Genomic DNA, 13,568 nt, shown 5'->3' with positions numbered 1-13,568 from the left:
AAAGTTTTTTCATTTGCAATTCTTCATGCAAAATATATCCTACACGTTCTTTTGAAATGCCTATAGTCTAAGTAATTTCACGCACTTGACGCAATTTCACGCACATAATATGGTATTGGATGACTCGCTATCATCCAATACCATATCATGCACTTGATCAATGATTTCTGGTGTTGTTACACTTTTTGGACGTCCTTCATGTTGATCATCTTCAAGGCTGATATGGCGACGTTTAAACTCGGCAGTCCATTTCTTAATTTACTAAAAAAAAAAAAAAAAAAAAAAAGGAAGGAGTAGAGTAGGAGTAGAGTGTCCATAAACTTTTATGAACTTCGAATGAATTTCTTTTGGCGTTAAACCTTCTTTTAGAAAGAATTTTATAACCACAAGATATACAGTCTACACTTTTGTTTCAGACAGCTATATAATACACACTACTTGATAGAATGACTTGCAATTTCACATGAATACTATTGACAGATGTACCAACTTAGACGGTTGGTATATATATATATATATATATACAGGGTGGTCATAAAAGAACTTTCCCTCTTTGGTGGCATCTGTAGCTAAAACCAATAAACGGAATGAGACCAAATTTTATTTTGAGACTTTTCAAGGCACGGGGAGATGATTTCCGTAAAAAAAAGATACCAAATTCGCCGATAGGGGAAAGTTTGGCGCTGGCAGAGCCGAAAACAAGCGGATAATTACATTAAAGACAGGTAAAATGAATAATAACATTTCGACGGTGTAAGTTACAGCCCGTCACTCATTCCAGCTGGATATGTGGCGCGTTACAATGATAATAAGAATATCCTAATTTGCATAATGCTTTTTACCTGCGTTGGTGGGCCATAAATTAACTTTCCCTCTTTGGAGGCATCTGTAGATAAAACTAATACAAAGAATGAGACCACATTTTATATTGAGACTTTCGAAGGCATGGGGAGATGAATTACGCGAAAAAAAGATTTAGTAGCAAAATTCGCGGATATGGGAAATTTTGGCGCTGGCGGAGCCGAAAGCAGTCAAATATTTGCGTGTGTGTGTGTGTGTGTGTGTGTGTGTGTGTGTGTGTTACAAGTCTCATTTTGTGCTCCCTGACGATGTGTCTGTAATTGAGCGAAATATTGGAAGCATGAAATGCTACTTTTAATCGTTTCCTAGGGTTTTGTGACTCCATTAAACTTTTACCATGAGTATCCCAACTCTAAGTTGTTAGTTTAGGTAAGAAAAGAACATGAAAATAGATGACCAAGAGATAGAAAATTTATATGCTTCAAAATTAATTACACAACTATATACATAAACGAAGTTTACAATTTGCATAAAGCAGAGGACCATTTTAGGTAAGATTTTCAATAGACATTGAATAGGTCTGTAAGCACCTGTAAATGTCGTTTCGTTCTTCTGCAAATTATTCCAGGGAATCTCGATGAACTCATTTTATTCAGATTAGGTATTCTCGCAAAAATATATTAAGATACAGTCCATCCCTAACATTTGCAGGACCTGCACAAGAGTACGAATGGATGCCCACATACCATATGTCTACATATTATAAAGTTATAAATCAAGCTAATTAACAGTTAAACTAAATAAGTTCTATTCTCCTACCTCGACAATTACACTTTACTTCATAACGACAAAAATCGAAAAATATATATAATGGAATGGTTGTGTAGCTCAGTGGAAGTAGCATCTGCCTTCCATGGTGCTTGATCGCCCGAAGACAGCGTCATAAGATCAATTCTAGTCGCCGACTAGAGGAACTTTTGCTAAGCCTTTTTTCGATCGGTTCCCCAGTTAGTCGCGCTCTGACACGGGAAAGCAGGTTTTTTCGCTCGTTTTTTTTTTTTGTTCTGTAAACTCAAGAAAATCGACCGTAGAACATATCAAACAGTGTTATGATTAGGGACACGAGCTGGCGGCACTTGTCAGTCGCCTCTTTACACCGAGTGCCATATATAATTCATATTAATCTTGTGCCAGCTATCCCTGATTGGCTACCGGTGGAGATTGAACTGCCTCCAAAAGTTAGAAAAGGCTAAAATGGCGTTTGCCTACTCCCTATACGGGAATAAAAGGCATTAGCTGATTACGGATTCTTTAAATCAGTAAAATATCAAAGATCACTGAATACTTATTATTGGGTATGTCCGGATGCAGTAGCGCACACAAGATTTAATCTTGGGGGGGGGGAGTTTAGTAGACGATTTGAGAATACACACTACGCATCGCATACGACCAATGACTGAGCATCAGCAATGATCGTTAATTCGTAAGCAGTATAGAAATAGAAGACACGACACAACATAAATAAATAAATAAATTTTAATTAGGAAAAGATTTTTGGAAAATTTTGCTAGTGTTTTTTCCTTTTTCTTTGAGGGTTGGGTCCCTTCTCCTTCATCCCCACTGGGTGCCTCACTGTCTGGGTGTTCTGTTGACTGACGGTGATGTTTGGATGAGTAATAAAATGCATAAATAATTCTAAATTATTATTAAAAATTATAATTTAGAATTATTATTAAAATTCTAAATTATATTTATTACATAAAATTCATTTTTTATAAAACTGAATCTGAATATTTTATTTTTTACCTCTTATTTGATAATTTTTTGTGTGTTTGTGATATGATAGGTCCTCTACACCCTCTTGCCCTGATATAAGAGTGGAACTGCTGAGATATTCCAATATTTGTATTCTCATCACAAATCGCATCATGTCAGGTACAAAGGGACAAAATGTGTTAAAAGGATATATTATATTAACTCCCTCTTGACTGGATGTATTTTATTAAAATTTGGGATGTAGATTTCTTAGTCTGATAACAGAGTGGTTAGCATATCTTTTTCTCCAACCAACAGGCTACGAGGTCGAATCCCATGGACAAGAATGGTGGTTGTTTTATATATATATATATATATATATATATATATATATATATATATATATATATATATACGTATCTTAGGCCGTCTATGGGCTAATGAACTGTAGGTTTACAGTCTTTCATGGGTGGAAATCACATAAAAAAGGGGGAAAAAACTACATAGGTGTCCATTGGGATTGAATTTTGAATGCAATATGTGCATTTTTCTTAGGAGAATACAGAAAAATTATTCGAACTAATATTAATAATTCAATGCTTGTCGGGCAGAATTTAAAGATTAGGATTTAGCAATCTTCGCTATGCAGTTAATAATGCCGATGATTTTTGGTTTGAAAAAGGTTTCAAACCCTGTAGAAGAATGCAACGAATCCTTATAATGTCTTTTAAATCGAAGGTGAGTTATTATCCTGTTTTATGCAATAGTGGAAGGCTTTTTTCATGCTGCAAAAATCAGGTTTTTCTTATGCAAAACAGACAAATCCAACTGTACTGACAACCGACAGACATGCGTCATCTGATCAAAAATATCTAGACGACTGCTCATCCCAATTCGAAATCTAATATGAAAGGCATTAGGGTGAAGATGGTCCGCTCTTTGTTGCCATAACAGCATTCAATCTCCTGGAAAGGCTTTCCACAGATTTTGATATGCTGCTCTAAATCCAGACTCGTCCATCGGACTGCCCGATGACGAAGCGTTACTGGTCCCTCAATAGAATGCGTTTCCGCTGCTCTAGAGTCCAACAGCGGTGGCGAGTTCACCGCTTCACCCTACACTTGGAGTTGCCCTTTCGGATGTTAGCTTGTGTGTGGCCGCACGGCCATGGAAATCCATAGTCTTCAGCTCCCAACGAATTATGGTGCTTGCGTTCCTTTCGGAGACATTTAGGAACTCAGTAAAGAGTGTTTCGACTGACGCTGCGATTGTTTCGTGCCATTCGCTTCAGCAATCAGTGGTTCCGTTCTGTGATTTTGTGTGGTCTGCCAAATATGCTGCTGTTGTTGCTTATAGACGTTTCCACTTGACAATAGCATTGCTTACAGTTGATCTGGCAGCTGCAGGAAGGTAGAAATTTCTCGGACAGTTGTTGTAAGCAGGCAACCTATGACAGTACCATGTCGAAAGTTGTTAAGCTGTTCAGTATATGGCCTATTTTACTGTTAATGTTTGTCTATGAGAATTCCAAGACCATGTGCTTCCTTTTATATGTATGGGCCATGGTTGTGATGTATCCATTCAGACAGGACACTAATAATTGTTCTGTCTGAGCAATCGACCAACCTTTGCTGGCAAAGATTGCTCGATTGGTAGAGCCTCTGCTACTAATGGCTCGCAAAAAGTTAGGCAAGTTTGAGCGCGGTTAGTAGTTGGAAGGGGGTCAATCGTTCAGTGCTGTTGGCACACTCTCCCTCGATGAGTCTTTATACTTCCTGGAGGTGTCACGTAATAATAATAATAAGTCATTGAATCTGACATGTTGATAGGAAATAAAGGCGAAAGATTCATATCCTGTTAAACTTTTATATACTAGAGTACATTAGCTATTTTCTTTATTTTCTTTTTAATTTTTGGCATATCTATGTCGACCAAATTTCATCAAATCAGGAAAGAATTATTATTATATTTTTACTGTGTACATTGGAATAACTGCTCGATCAGTAATGAAATCCAAGTTAAATGGCGTAACAGGTCATTAAGCCTAACATGTAAGGGAAAATGGCAAATGATAATAATCGGTGTTATTATCATTTTGTTCTTTCCCCATTAAAATGAAATAATTATAAATAAATTAAAAAAAGAATTTCTTTCATTGAACAGTCTTGAATCGAGCACTCTTTTAGCGATGATTACATTAAACTATTCTAAATTTTAGCATTAGAATCATTTTCCTAATGACCGAGCATACAGAACCAAGAAAAAAAAAGTTTATTGTTTTATTAATAAAAATGAAAGTATAGTAGAGAAAAAACAATTTATAATTTAGCTGTGTTCCTAGAATTAGATTAACACAACAAAACTGCTCTCTGACAACAATCACCCAGTGCTTACTGATTGTTCACAGCGAATGAAGTTGAAATTGTTTGCAGCAGACAGCCTTTCGTGGGTAGAACTAAACGTTAATAATAACAACAATAATAGTGTATTTTACATTTTTACATGGATATTTACAATGATTCATTTAATATTTTGAGAGCGATCATCTTTATCATTTTAACAATATTGTTATGAAATCACTTTATATCAACCTCGCCTACTCCCTATACGGGAATAAAAAGGCTTTAGCTGATTTTTTTTTTTACTTATAATTTTAAAAAATTTTTTCTATTACATTTATATTTCAATACTAATTTCTTTAAGGGTCTGTGTAGCCCAGTGGAAGTGGTTTACACTCCATAACGCTTGACCACATGAAGGAAGAATTGGATTCAATGTAGTCTCCAACCAGAGGAACGTTTTCTAAACATTAATTTTTTTCGACTGGTTCCAAGTTAGTCGATCTCTGGAATGGGCAAGCAGGTTTTTACTCATGTAAAACTCAAGAAAATAGAACCCACATGCTATTCCTTTTACATTCCAGTTTGCTATATGTATTATATTTTGTGGTTTCCATTTTCGTTTTACCTTTTCCATTTCAGACATTAAAAATATTTTTTTAGAGTGTAGGGACCAGATCACAAGATGGCGGCACTTGTTAGCCATCTCTTCACTGAATGCTGATTAAATTAGTGATAGTTTAGATTGAACTGTCCACTCAGTCTCCAAAGATTAGATAGGGCTAAAGCAGCTCGCCTACTCCCTATACGGAAATAAAAGGCATTAACTGAATTTTGTTATAATTTTTTTTCTTGCATTTTGTCATTTGTATTTTTTCATATCAATATTTTGTATATATTCTGTATTTAATGAAGATATTTTAAAACATATAATTTAATAATAATGATTGTAATGTTAAATCGATATTATTATTATTATTATTATTATTATTATTATTATTATTATTAGACACATCCAGGGAGTCCAAAGACTCATCGAGGGAGAGTGTGCCAACAGCATCGGACGATTCATCTCCTTCCAAATACTAACCGAGCTCAAACTTGCTTATATCAATATTAATATCAAGTTTGTTGGTAAAAAGTTTTCATTATATATATATATTTAAATTAATTATATATACGTGTGGATTGGCATGCCGGAAAACGTGTGCATTTAGCAAAAGATCTTGGGCTCTCTGTGTCCACTATGAACACGATAGTAAAAAACAGGTCAAGCATTGAACTCAATGCAAAGCATTCTGGCGCTATATCAAAAAAAAAAAAAAAAAAAAAAACGAAAAGCAAAAACAATCAACAATTAAAGATTTTTTAAAATAGATAAATGTAAGTAATTGTAAATTCATTTATTTTCAGTTATTAAATTTTGTAATCTGGTATGTAGATTCACATACTAGCAGTAAGTCATAATTTATTTAAATGGTTTTTTTTTACATTTATTATATATATATATATATAATAAATAAATAAATATATATATATATATATATATATATATATGTGTGTGTGTGTGTGTGTGTGTGTGTGTGTGTGTGTGTGTGTGTGTGTGTGTGTGTGTGTAGAAATGTATATATATATATATACTGTATATATATACAGTATATATGTAGAAAGTTTTTTTTTTATCTTGGGTGTACTATATGTGCACCACACTTATCATTTGCACAAAGCGAACGAAAACGCCAGCTTCGAAGACAACTCAAAGAAAAACGTCAAAATGGTGACAGCAGCTGGACCATCAACTACAGACAAGATAAACTGGTGAAAAAACCAAGTGATGCCACTGGCAGCCACCATGGAGACCAGCAGGCAGGCACCGCATAGGAAATGTGTAAGACCCCTGCGGCCCAACAAATGTCCCACAAAACCCTACACATCCACTTCACCAACATCCGTGACCTAAACTCCAACCTGAATAGTGTCCACTACCACCTGCAGTCTACCAAACCCCCCCTACTCTTCCTGGCAGAAACCCAAATCTCACCTCATCCCAGCACCACTTATCTCAACCTCCCAAACTACTCACTCTTCAACAACTTTCGCCCCAAGGGTGGTGTCTGCGCATACATCTGCTCAGACATACCTTGCCAGAGAGCACCTAACCTAGAATCACCCAACTTTGACCTTCTTTGGTTGAAAACATCCCGTCCGCACGCAGTTCAATTCATCTGCTGCCTCTATCGCTCCCCCAACGCAACTAACCACCCTGAGCTCTTTAATTTCCTCTCCCTAAAAGTCGACTTTCTCCAATCCCACTTTCCCAAAAGCGAAATCATCCTTCTAGGAGATTTTAACGTCCACAACACTAGCTGGCTTTCCTCCTCCAGTTGTACAGATCTTGCAGGTAGAGATGCAGAAACATTTGCCATCACCAATGACCTTACACAACTTGTCCAGATGCCAACCAGTATACCAGATAACCCAAGCCACTCCCCAAACACCCTAGATCTCTTCCTCACCAATGACCCCTCCAAATACACAGTGAAAGTAGTGAGCCCGCTAGGTAATTCTGAACACAACCTAGTGCTCATCTCCTCCCCCATGCAACAACGTTTACACAGCCTCCGCAACTTCTATGCCGCATTCCCATGGTTGGACTATTGCTTCCGGCCTTCCAACCCAAACATATGCACCGAGCTTATTACCAAAGTAATCCTTACCGGCATGAATACCCACATTCCACACATCGCTCTGAACTGCCATTCCCTAATGAAACTCTGGTTCTCCAAAAGATGTGCCAAGGCTGTAGAGATGAAATACCAGACATACCACAACTGGCTGAAATCAAGAACCTCATCCTCCTTTAAAGCTTACACCGAAGCCCGTAATAGATGCAAAAAAACAATCAATGCTTCCAAAACAGAGTTTGAAAGAGCAAAAAGCAGGAAACTAGCAGCCTGTCCAAACGGCAGCCGAGCCTTTTGGTCTCTTGCTAAAGCAATTGGCCGTAACTTCTGTCCAACACTATTCCCACCCCTATCACACCCTAATGGCTCTACTGCCTCATCACCCACAGAAAAAGCCAATCTTCTGGCCTCATACTTTGCTTCAAATGCATGCATAACTGACGATGGTAAATGTCCAACCATTCCAGACACCCAACATACAATGTCTCCTATATCCTTTTGCCAGGATGAAATCAGAAAAATACTGTCCCAATTAGACACAGAAAATCCCCGATGGCATTCCCCCAATTCTTCTGAAAAATTGTGGTCCAGAACTGACCCCTATCCTATGTCACCTATATATACTCTCCTACTCCAACTGGAATCTATCCCACAAACTGGAAATTGGCCTATATTCAGCCCATTCCCAAGAAGGGTGACAAGTCACTGCCATCCAATTACCGCCCTATCTGGCTTACCTCAGTCCTGTCAAAGGTAATGGAAAAAATCATCAATTTCCACCTCCTACACTTTCTTGAAGATACTCACCAAATAAATGACCGCCAGTATGGATTTCGCCACTGCTGATCAACAGGAGATCTACTCACATACGTCACCCATCTCTGGACAAATGCTATGGAGAGGTTTGGAGAATCTCAAGTGGTTGTACTAGATATCTCCAAAGCCTTTGACCGGGTCTGGCACAAAGGCCTACCAGGCAAACTACCTTCATTCGGTCTGACCCAGGACTTCTATAGGTGGATCGCCAGTTTTCTGTCTGGACGCACATTGTGTGTGATGGAGGACGGCTCCCTATCCTCGCACCACTCAATTGATGCTGGGGTCCCACAAGGCTCTGTCCTCTCACCAACCCTGTTCCTGCTACACATCAACGACCTACTGCAATTGACCTCCAACCCAATATACAGTTTTGCGGATGACAGCACACTACACTCCTCGTTTGCATTTGATAAGCCTAACCCTACACAACTCGCCTCATCATACAGAACATCAATCACCACCACCCTCAACTCCAATCTCCAAGCCATCCTTCAATGGGGTTCGGATAATTTCATAAATTTCAATGCCAACAAAACCCAGTTCTGTACTATTTCCCATAAAAAAGTACAACTTTTTCCCAGTATCTTTTTCGATGATACCCAAATTTCCAGACAGCCTGAGATCTTGCTCCTCGGAATCATCCTCACATCAAACCTCTCCTGGCACAAACATATCTTAAACATTGCATCCTCAGCCTCAAAAAAACTAGGATTTCTCTTTCGCTCAAGACGTTACTTCACCCCTGAACAGCTACTAACATTATACAAGTCACAAATCCGCCCAACTATTGAATACTGCTCCCACATATGGGGTGGGGCCCCTAAAAGCTCTCACAAAATGCTCGACTCAATACAGAGGAGGGTAATTAGACTTATCAATGACCCATCCTTTACCAGCTCTCTCCCCCTACTTTCACACAGACGTTTTGTCTCTGCAGTAAGTATATTCTACAAATATTTCCATGGGAAATGCTCGTCCGAAAAAAATCAATAATTCCCCCGCTCAGTACTAAGCTCATTGGAACACGTGCAGCTGCTGCTGCACGTGTTCCAATGAGCTGCACAACATTCCTTCACAGTACACCTAGAAATGAACAGAATGAGTTTCTTTTCCTCTTCCTTCATCCCTGCAGCTGCTCGACTGTGGAACAGTCTCCCACCTGCTGTGTTTCCCAAGGAATACAATTTAAAGTCATTCAAATCAAATGTAAACAAGTTTCTCCTTTCCCAACCCACTACCCATACACGGTACTAATGTACTATAGGTTGACCAACCAACCTCCTGTGTATGGGCCCAACATATAAAAAAAATAATAATAATAAATAAAAAACTATACGTTAAAGATACCAAGAAATTTTATAAACTTGGTTTTAATGCTTTTTTTCCTAAGTAAGCAAGTAAGCTAAGTTTGCGCCTGAAGTATTTTTAGATCTGAGGCAACTTGTGGTAAAGGCGGCATAAGCGCTGATCATGTATTATGGGATACTTATGCAAGTGATCACAGCTTATGCTACCTTTACCACAAATTGCCTGAGACCTAAAAATACTTCAGACACAAACTTAGCTTACTTGGGAATATATATATATATATATATATATATATATATATATATATATATATATATATATATATATATATATATATATATATGTTAAAGATACCAAGCAATTTTATAAGCTAGGTTTTTAATCCTTTTTCCTACGCATTTACCCAGACCGGTTTCGAACTTTATTGAGGTCACGTCAGTGGGAGCCAGATGCATAGCATCATACATCTCCGCAAAGAAATGTGCTTTGCATTAGGGGAAAATTCTAAGGAAAGTGATCAGAGCTTGCTCCACCTTTACCACGAGTGGCACTACGTGCAGCCGCAAACTTGACTTTCTTGTCTGTTTGCTTACTTGGGAAAAAGGATTAAAAACCTAGTTTTTAAAATTGCCTGGTATCTTTAACATAATATATACCCAACGTAAAAAAACTTTCTACATATATATATATTAGGATTTCATTTAGTTGTTTGTTGAGTTTTTTTGAGTATATCTGTCGGCACTACCATTTAGGCAAACTGCAATAAGATAAATATTTTAAAATGTTAACATTTTAAAATATTAAATTTCGGTATTTTATAACTTTTTTTTATAAATGAATTATAACAAAGAATTTTCAAATTAATTAAAAAATAAAATAAAAAAAAAGTCCTATTAATTTAAGCTGAAAGACAATTTTATTTTGTTTAATGTCAATTAGAAACATTTTAGTTTAAGAAATAAGGGGGCGCACTTGTAAACTTTGCCTAGGATGCAAAATAACCTGCCACCGATAGTGGGGACAGTGTAGCATTATGTGATATAGTGTTTCTGATTCAGGGCAGAAGTAGCATTTGGCTGGGGCTTGAAGTGGAATACCTTTGTATGTGCATCATATTCTGGTGGGTATGCAAGTGCGGTGAACTCTGTAGAAAAATGTTTTTAATTTCGGTTTATAGGATCTGAATGCCTTTTTGAGTACATTGAATTGTTTTAATTTACCTCTTTCGTCTCTCGGTGTTGTGGTGGTATGACTGTTCGCGCGAGAGTGATATAGGCTATTTATGAGGAAATCTTTTATTGCTATTTGGTTATTAATGAAGTTGTACCCTTCCGATTTTTCATGGAACATTTTTGGTATTTTGCCATTCGATTGCAGCAGGGAACAAATTATTTGGTGGGGCATTATTCTTTGCATCTAGTGTATAATATATGCAATCCATGCTTTTTGTTCAGAATTATCTCTTTCTATGAAATTTTTGCTCTTGCACTTAGAGTTTTTAAATGTACGTTTATTAAACCCAGTCTTCCAGCTTCTATAAATATTGTAGACCTCCGTATGAGTTCGTATTTCGAACCCTAAGTAAATTTTGCACATTCTCTGTGAATTTTGTCCGCTTCATTGCCATTGTAATTAATGTTGGTTACAAGGTACCATATTTTTGATAGTAAGAACTGGTTACATATTTTTGCTTTACTTTTTATGGATAATTGTCTGGGTCTCATTTGTGAAATTTTTGTAATTTTGTTATGGGACTACTGCCCATTGTTCGTTATGTTGAGTTTGATCCCCTATGGTGATTCCTAAAAGAGGGAGGCGTTCATTGATTTTAATTTCGTTCGGCATGGTTGGCTTATTTACTCACCTGCCGACGAACATCGCGTGACATTCATGAAAGTTTAGTTTTAGTGCAGATGCCTTTTCAAAACATTTAAATATATTACAAGCAATCGTGAAGGACTCGGCTGTGGTCAGCGTTAACGTAACATCGTCGGCATAAGCTAGTACTTTTATTTTTCCTTCATCTCCTATATGAATACCTGCTATGCCGGGATGTCCTGATATCGCTCGCAAGAGCAAAAATGATCATTGATAAACTGCCTCCCTGTTTTACGGATACTCAATTTTTACCGATGCATACAGTTTCTTATTTATTATTATTTGCTATGTTGTATATGTTTGACATCTTCCCGAAACCTGCATCTTTAATGACTTCTTTCTGGCATTGGTGACTAACCGAATCGAAGTCCTTTTCTATGTCCAGACTTACCAACAGGCATGGTTGTTGTGTTGCCTGGTAGTGTTCGTATATACATCTAACTGTCAGAATATTATCTTCTATTTTTCTGTTTATTACGCCGCAGGTTTGGGATTCTGATATTATTTTGTGTATGTGTATTTGAATTCGTTGCGATATGATTTTGGATAAGATTTTATAGTCTGTGTTGAGGAGTGTAATGCTTCTCCATTGTGTGTTTGCGTTGTTTGTGGTGTCTTTATTTTTTGGTATCAGTGTTGTGTAACCGAGGTTGAAATATTCTGGGATGCTTTCCGAATTCTGTATTTCGTTCAGCATTTACACAAAACGCCACATCCATTGAGTCTCTCTCTTCTAAATTTACTGTGATGGAGCATGATGGTCTTATTTGTTTATGTAAGCTGTATCTATCCAAAGCATAGTCAGCAAGGCTCGATTGACTATAGTAATGACTGCAGGTGTATTTTTTTTTTTTATGTTCTTCCATTTGATTGGTAGCTGATCTTCCTATATGTTCATAGTAGTCCAACTTGCACGAACAAGGAATTCTATATATACCTGGAACTGAGAGAGGAAGGAGTTTGTGTTTAGTGAAGGGGTTAAGAGTATCTGTTTTAAGTAGGGTTTGAATGTGATGCAAAGTCTATGTTTCTTTAAGATTCTAGATAATTTTTCTGATCAGCCTCGACATTGGGGATGGTGATAGCATTACTGAAATCTTTCTGAAGAGATCGTGGATTAGGAGAAATTATTATTATTATTATTACAGAGAGCTGAAACAGGCACTATATAAATATTATAGCGAGAATGAAAATTAGAGCAATTCCTGTTTCTCTCTCCCCCACCACACATGCACACACACACACACACACACACACACAAACCTATCACAACCCCCCCCCTCTCAAAAACTATCACTACAAGAACACAAAGAAACAAACACACCATGTCTAAATCCAACCCTATTTGCACAAAAAAAAAAGAAAAAAAGAAAAAAAAAGTTAAACTGTAATAGCAGTCGAAGTCTTCCAAGCACATACCAACAAACAGTAAAATCAACACCTGGCTTGTGACCAGTATAGGAACACAACCATGAAACCACCATCCTCTGTCATATATTATCTTCCTCAGATAAGCTCTGCTAAGCTTCGAGGAAGAAAATTACTAACTTGCAAGTATCTGTTATACACACTTGTAATGCGTTATAAATATTATATATATATATAATGACTACAGCAACTATGTATGCAATTCATCTGAGACATAAAAAAAATAAAATAAAATAAATAAATAAAATAAATAAATTATTATTGTTGTTATTATTATAATTATGTATATTCTAAATTCAAAAATTCTGTATAATCCTTATTGTAAATATTGTAAATATTATTATTGTATGTAATTTATACTGAGACATAATAAAATGTTTAAAAAAATTATTATTATTATTATTATTACTATTAACACTAATATACACATCACAAATCACCAGCATCCAATGCCAACATCCCATCCATAAACAGTAACAACAACTTAAAGAGTGAAGGCTAATCCCACTCTCTTCATAAAAGCTAACCCAAGCTTCGAAGTAGGCGGGATTAAAAA

The sequence above is a fragment of the Typopeltis vanoorti genome, chromosome 26, assembly GCF_054136105.1.
Source record: "Typopeltis vanoorti isolate ZY-2024b chromosome 26, IOZ_Tvanoo_1.0, whole genome shotgun sequence".
In the NCBI taxonomy this organism is placed as follows: domain Eukaryota; kingdom Metazoa; phylum Arthropoda; class Arachnida; order Uropygi; family Thelyphonidae; genus Typopeltis; species Typopeltis vanoorti.
This window is presented reverse-complemented; position numbering follows the sequence as displayed.